The sequence below is a fragment of the Curcuma longa genome, unplaced genomic scaffold (genome assembly GCF_044706935.1).
Source record: "Curcuma longa cultivar G26 ecotype Majalengka, Jawa Barat unplaced genomic scaffold, ITB_CL_G26_1.1 contig_17781, whole genome shotgun sequence".
NCBI lineage: Eukaryota > Viridiplantae > Streptophyta > Magnoliopsida > Zingiberales > Zingiberaceae > Curcuma > Curcuma longa.
In genome coordinates this window covers 5,732-13,524 of record NW_027430664.1, presented here as the reverse complement: position 1 = coordinate 13,524, position 7,793 = coordinate 5,732, and the positions used below count along the sequence as shown (strand labels likewise).

General features: G+C 39.7%; 1 pseudogene; it reads left to right on the top strand.

Moving 5' to 3' along the window:
* Nucleotides 1-648: 648 nt before the first annotated feature.
* On the top strand, nucleotides 649-2,282 carry LOC141816717 (large ribosomal subunit protein eL19y-like; annotated as a pseudogene).
* Nucleotides 2,283-7,793: the final 5,511 nt, after the last annotated feature.

Genomic DNA, 7,793 nt, shown 5'->3' with positions numbered 1-7,793 from the left:
GCCAACCAATAGAAATCTAGCATCTACACGGTTGTGGTCGACTTACAAACGAGAGATAGATTACTTGCCACCATGGGCTTCTGAGTGGTCCACATGCCCTTCAGATATCTGAGGATACCACTGGCCTCTCAAAAACATAAAATATCAGACTACTCCCCTCTCAACTATTGGTCTAAAACACCATTTCTTATGCAGGCAAGGCTCATCTCATCTCATCGGTCCTGTAGGGGGTCGAATGCTTTTGGATGTCCATAGGGTATCGTGGACCGAATTTACAGCATCTATTGTAGCTTTATATGGATGGCCAAGCACCCCTTATTACTTGTCTGAGATGTGCAAACCAAAGAACACTACAACAAAAATGACTTTCCGCAGCGCGTCATCCGCAGCGCACATCATAGGCGCGCCGTTAATAGTTGCTTTAACAGCGCGCCCAATAAAATGCGCTGCGGATAATATCATATTTTTATCAACCGCAGCATGCAACAATAATACGCTGTTAAAAATACTTTTAACAGCGCACATTGTGTGCCGTTAAAATTATTTTTGACAGCGCATATTGTACGCTGTTAAAATTAATTTTATTTTTTTTAAATACTGTAAATTAACCTACGCGCGATATTATAACTCATCCTCCGCGCTGCCCTAATGTTTCACCCAGGACTCCGCGATTCTCCTTCCCCTTGCCCTCTTCCACCGCTGCGTGCCACGATCCAACGCCAACGCCGCCTCGCCTTCGCGCACGACGCCCTCCTCCTCCGACGCCTCTGTCCAACTCCCGACGCCATCCCCTGGAGAAGACCAGCAGCGCCGCCGCCTTCCCTTGACGGAGTCCGACGCCTGCTCGCGTGGAGAAGTCCCCAGCCACTGACCTTCTCTGCTCTCCTCGCCAAAGGGCAACCCTAGCCGCCGCTACCTAATTCTTCTTCCTCCTCTGTTCCGGTGGCCGCCCGAACGATAGCCCTGCCGCCACCAAACCGAAGCTTGATTCCCTCTCGCAAACGCAAACCACCCCTTGGAGCCTTGATTTGCTCTCAGGTGAATGGATTCCCTTTCCCGCATCCTCTGAATCACCCGGTTGTTTGGCCATGTTTGTGGATTTGAGAAATTTCTCTTGCATTCCCCTAAATTCTGCCGGTTTGATTCTCGTTCGTCCAATCTCTACTTATCTTTATTTATTTATTTTTCCCATATTACAGGTAAGCGTAGGGGTACAAGGGAAGCAAGGCTCCCCACAAAGGTGCTTTGGATGCGAAGGATGCGAGTTCTGAGGCGCTTGTTGAAAAAGTACCGTGAATCCAAGGAGATTGACATGCACATGTACCATGATATGTACATGAAAATTAAGGGTAATGTATTTAAGAACAAGCGGGTCCTCATGGAAACTATCCACAAGTCTAAAGCTGAAAAGGCCAGAGAGAAGACTTTGTCAGACCAGTTCGAAGCTAACGCGCAAAGAGCAAGGCCAGTAGAGAAAGGAAGATTGCTAGGAGGGAGGAACGCCTTGCTCAGGTACAATACTTTTGCTTCTTATTCCTCTTTGATTACACTTGGACATGCAGCTTGTAGTTGATGATTGTTGCTTTAGTCTGTTATCTGCCTCGTTATTTCTTTTCAATAGTTTATCAAGATGTCTCCTCGTAGAAAAAATCATTTTGCTTGGCATGTCATTGACAGTTATAGCACATCCAGAGAAGACAATTGGTTTACTGATAGGCATTTGGTTAAATTTGTTTTACTAATTTGTCCATTATCAAGTTTGATAAAAAAAATAAGAATAATTTCAACCCAGTGGAGTTTTTTTGTTAGTCTAGACTTGTAACATTTTGAGTTCAATAAGATAGGAGGATCCATATAGCCAATCCCGTTTAATGGACTCTTAACATCTCTCATTGTGTGTGGTCTTGTGAAAAATAGGGACCCGTGGAAAGAGCCCCTGCCGCTGCACCTGCTGCCCAAACAGAGTAAGTAAACTCACCCGCAACCGAATTTGTCTAAAAACCTACACATTTTTGTTCATAGTCTGATGGTGGTTTGTTTTTCATGTAGAGCTTCCAAAAAGGCTAAAAAGTAGAGTATCTGTTGCTGGATAGGTCAGAGGGGAAGCTGTTAGTTCCTACAATTTGTTTTGCAAACAGTAACATGTTGGGAAAATAACTGCTAGAACCTTTTGTATCTCCTTTTTTGTTTGCTCCAAATCACATGCTATGCACCTGAAACCTAAGTGTTAACTTTCTAATTGTGGTATTGAATTTTGTGTATCCAGAGTTTCTTGTGCTTAATGTTTTCCTTTCCAACTGCAAACTGCATTCAGAATTTGCTGATTCGTTATTCTTGAGAATGTCTTGTTATTTACACCTGAAACCTTCTCTTACTCTGGTTTATCTGAGCCTTTTTTTCCCTTTTTTCCCCTATTTTTGATGAAACTTGTTTAAAGAATTGTAGGTTTGTAATCGGCTCTCATCTTTAGGGAGAATTTGGATTTCTATGTCTACTACTACTAAATTGACCTTCTGACTATTATTTAGAAGCTGAATCTCTGATGTCAACTTGTCATTTTCACAGGAAAGGGTTTCAGATACTCCTGCAAAAGCGACAGGCCACCTTGGAACACGTCCTAATGTTCCTCCATATGCACCACCAATGCTCCCAGTTGATGACGATGATATTTCATATAAAGGTTTTGATATCTTCCTTTTTCCATTTTTAAATTTATTGTGGTAAATAGGTTTTATGGATTAATTTCCATTGGAAACCATATTTTGATTAGGTGGAAAATTCATTGTGATTTACTTGATCTAATATTAGTAGACGTCAATGGAGAGACAACATCGATGTATCTAAGCTAGTTTGGACAAACATGCTTTGAAGATGATGATAATTATCTAATTTTGGACATTAAATTTAGTAGAATAGGTGATTGCCATTATTTGGACTAATATATTAATTTCAAGCAATGTAGCTTCACGAGGAATGTGATCTTTCTATTGATTTTACTTGTAAAACTTTTTTTTCTTGCACAGATATTGGTGGTCGAACAGGAGAGCTTCTTGAAAGTAACACAGAGGCCTTCACTAAAATATCAGCAAACTTTACTAACTTAAAGGTATGTTTATAATCTATGTTTCACTTTTGTATAATTATTTTCCAACTTATAGCAAAGTGGACTTATTAATGCTTTGGTGAACATTGCCTTTGTTGTATTGGATTATTAATTTTATGCAAAATTGTCTAGCCTCAACTTCTATCTATAGACATGATTACAGATTACAGATTCCAGATTTGGGTATAATGAATCCAAGCATAACCAAGTGTTTGTTCCCTATTGCAGATACAGGACAACATAAACCTGTTTTGCCAGACACAAGACAACATACAAGCAGTTTTGAAAGAGATTCATCAGCAAGATGTTCCTTCGCAGAGACTCTGTATTTTCGCAGAGATTCATCAACAAGGATAGATTCATCAGCAAGAAAGCTCTTCCAGTCAACAAGTATATATGTGCTAAGTATCAGCACATATATACACATAACCTCACGTGTTTTCTGTTTTTCTTTATGTTCAAGATAACAAAGTCTTGTAAGCTTATCAAATCAGATGTGAATTTTATATATAATTGTTGGATTATAAATGTGTAATTTTATATGGTATTTGTGTGTGGTATTTATGTTATTAATTATTTGAGTTTTGAGTTTATAATTGTGATTTGAATGGTTTAATTATTTTATTTTATCCACAGCGCACATTGCGCGCTGCGATTGATCACATTCGCAGCGTACATTGCGCGCTGTGGAAGCTCACATCCGCAGCGCGCAATGCACGTCGCGGATGATCACATTCGCGGCGCGCATTGCGCGCTGCGGAAGCTCACATCCGCAGCGCGCATTGTGCGCTGCGGATGCGATCATCCGCGGCGTGCATTGTGCGCTGCAGATGCCTAACGACTTTTAACAGCTTACAACTGTGCAGCGTGCGATGTGCGCTGCGGATAGCATATTTGCGCGCTGCGGAAAGTCATTTTTGTTGTAGTGGGAGGAAGGAGGACTTGACTTCCGTGATCTGAAATCTTGGAACCTGGCTTTATTAACCAAAGTCTTATGGTGCATTCAGGAAAAGAAGACACTATGGATTAGGTGGGAACATAACATGCCTCCAATAGATGGGACAATGAGAATTGCAAGCCCGACACTTGGACTCACCACTTATCAAGAAGTTACTGTAGATTCAGGACATCATGCTCACCTCAAAAGGATCAGTAGAAGGTCGACACAGAGGTTGACGACATGGTACAGTGAACAGCATAGGGGGACCAAGCAAACCTATGACCTCTTCCAGGCAACCAATGAGCCGAAAGCATGAGTACGAACTATATGACAACTTGTATGACAGTCGAGTAACAAGAACATGTTTGAGGGAGTGAACTTTGATGTAGAAATGATATTCAAGAAAATACTAGTGCATGTATACCGATCCCTTGGCATCTACTCACTTCATCATATGCGAGTAGCTATCTTGGAATCACTTTTGTACACTTGCCACTTTATACCTATTTTACATTTCATCCAAAAAAGAAAGATTGAGATGATATCAAAATAGAGGGCATTTATTGATGATTTCATCAAAACTTTACTGTCACTAAAAATATAATATAAAGACACTTATGTGTCATGTGTGTTGGCATTCAGAAACCAATTGACTAAGCACCCCGAAAAAATTTACAATTAAAAAGAGTTGACATACTGGCTTGAGAAAATAAATGCCTTGCTATGATAAGGTAGGTGATGCAGGGGCAATGGATGACGTGGTTCTTTTTTAGGTGGAGGTCAAGAGTCAAACGAGAGTCATGCCTATGGCCGAGTTGGTAGTACTAATCAAATGGATTAGCGTCAATCTTTATCTTTTGTGGATTCATGAACAAGTTGCGCATGTTCTCAAGACGTACATATGACAACATAAAGAGCATTTATGAAGTTGTCAGATTTGATGTCCTTGAATCCCCTTTTTTTTATGCACATAATGCCAAAAAGAAGCAGAAGGAATGGACATCCGTCAGATATGATCTCCTCATACACTTACATAATAGGAGGGCTCTAGCAAACAAGGGTCTTCTTCTTCTTCTCCAGGGGTTGGTTTGATTTGGAGGGGGACTCTTCCTCTTCTTCTTGAGGGGGGCTGGTTCGACTTTCTAAATTAAACTCTTCTTCTTCTACATTTTCATTTTTTCTTCTACGGAACACTAACTTGAGCGTCAGAATGGTCTGCCGGGACTCCCCGACACCATTCTCACCTTTTGTTGAAGTGCATTTCAGGTCCTCATCATCCTCTCCCTCGAGCTCCGCCAGGAAGTCGCACACGTTGGATTGTTCGTTGACTGGTGGCTTGACCATTTATGGCTTCTAGCCGGAACAATAGGGTTGAATTAAGGCCCTATGTTGTCAATAAAGGACATAAAGCTCGTTGCCTACAAACATAAGCATGGCTATGCAATTTGTATGCACTCCCTAAACAAGCAGGCATGAATCCTTTTTGAACTATTTCCGTTTTTAAATTAGGATACAATTTAGCTATGATTTTGCCATCACAAATATTATTAATAGCACATATAGCTGGTCTCAAATAATTGTGTCATTACAAAAACTTACATAGTTTGCTAGATAATTTTTGAGAGGTTTACTTCACTATTGGAAGAGTTGTTGCATGCGAAGGATATGTTGAATCGAGAAAGACGAGAGAGGGGGATGAATTTTGATTTTAAAACTTTTCTTTTTAAATTCTTTTCGAAATCAAAGATTGCAGCGGAAAGTAAAGGTAGCATATAGTGATTAATTTACTTGGTTCACCATTCTCGTCCAATTGTTATTCCAATGCCCATAATCTGATATTGGATTACCTCAGTAGGCAAATTATTAAAATCCTCTTTTCGAAGAAATTTCAAAAAGGAGGGTGCGATTATAATATATAGGAGATTGTGACACTTATATAATTCTCCTAATAAGAAAAATATAATAAATAAAATTATACCGACAACACGAGATGAGAGTTGATTTAGGTTGCCAGAGACTTGCACGATTTGCTTGGATAGCGAAATTAGCATAGAGATCACCTTCCCGGCGACTTTGTCACCTTGCTTGTCGATTTGGAAATTCTGCCTACTGATTTAAAAATTCGAGCCCTTCCAATTGCTTATATTCCCTTATGGGCGCTCAGACATCCGATTGTTTAGGTTTCCTTTCGGGTGCTCCCAGCGTGGCTTTATCTATTTTGATGTTTATTCAGTATTTATCTGCTCTGGGTGCCTATATTCATTCCGGTTGTCTCCGATCCGACTTGCCAAAATTACTCTCCGGACGCTTAGAACCTATATAGTCGCTCAGGATCTCTGGTCACCTAGGTTCCCTTTCGGGTGCTCGGATTCCTACAAAACCGAATTAGTTCATGAACAATATAATATCATTTTGACAGTCATTCAACTATCTGATCTCGATTTTAGAATCCAAGTCGGATCCTTAGTTGGATTATCGCTTAAGTTTGTCCCCCCAAAAAGAGGACTCATCCTTTCCACTCCACTCTTAAAACTTACTTGCCAAACATCTGATGCAATTAACCTGTTTAGATTTCTCTTTCTGCTTAGTGTTTGCAATACTAAATTAGCACGACAACAATAATATTAATGTAAAATAGTATTAGCAACACTATATTTTGGTTGACCAAAATCCATTAGTTCGATCAACCACGCGTGATAGATCAAAAACTTTATTTCAATCACATTTGCTTGGAGTTTACTCCTCCAAGACTTCTAACCACCTAAGGTTCATTCTTTTAAGGTTTTTCATTTTGATTGGAGTTCACTCCTTCAAGATTGTTCACTACCTAAGATTCACTCTCATAGGATTTTTCTTTTATTTAGAGTTTACTTCTCTAAGACTTCTACTACCTAAGGTTCACTCCCTTAGGGGTTTTCCTCTTGTTTGGAGTTCACTCCTCCAAGACTTCTCACTACCTAAGGTTTACCTCTTTAGGATTTTTCTTCTTGTCAAGTATCCGGTCACCCTTGACTTGCTTAGACTTTTCTCTTGCCTGACTTGTCATGACTTCTTTTTTTGTCAGTCATCCGATCAACCTTGACCTCACTGGTCTTTTCACTTGCTAGTCATCCGATTAATCTTGATTTGATTAGACTTTCTCACTTGATTAGGTTAACCTTGATCAATCATGACTTCTTATTGATTTAGTCAATATTGACCATATCTATATTATCAAATAAATTAACATCAAAATTTTAAAGGTTGATTGTACCAATAAGATCAATTACCTTTGCATCAACATCAAACATCAAGCATCAAGCGAGCACTACAACAAATTTGACTTTCCACAGCGCACAATTAAGCTATCCGCAGCGCACATCGCATGCTGCATAATCCTAAGCTGTTGAAACTTATAATTCATCCGCAGCGCGCGCTGCGGAAAGTTGCATTCGCAGCACGCGAGCGCGCGCTGCGGAAAATTGCATCCGCAGCGTTGTGCACATTTGCTACGAATGCAACTTTCCACAGCGCGCGCCTGCGAACTGCGAATGCAATTTTCTACAGCGCACGCCCCGCGCGCTACGGATAATTATATTCTTAAAGTACCTATATACACAAATATAATATAAATACAAATAATTATAAAATCAAAGCTCTAACATTTATAATCCAACACACAAATACCACATACAAATATTATATAAAATTATAATATCACATTCACAATTATAAAATCAGAGCTTAAACAATTATAATATATATCAGAGA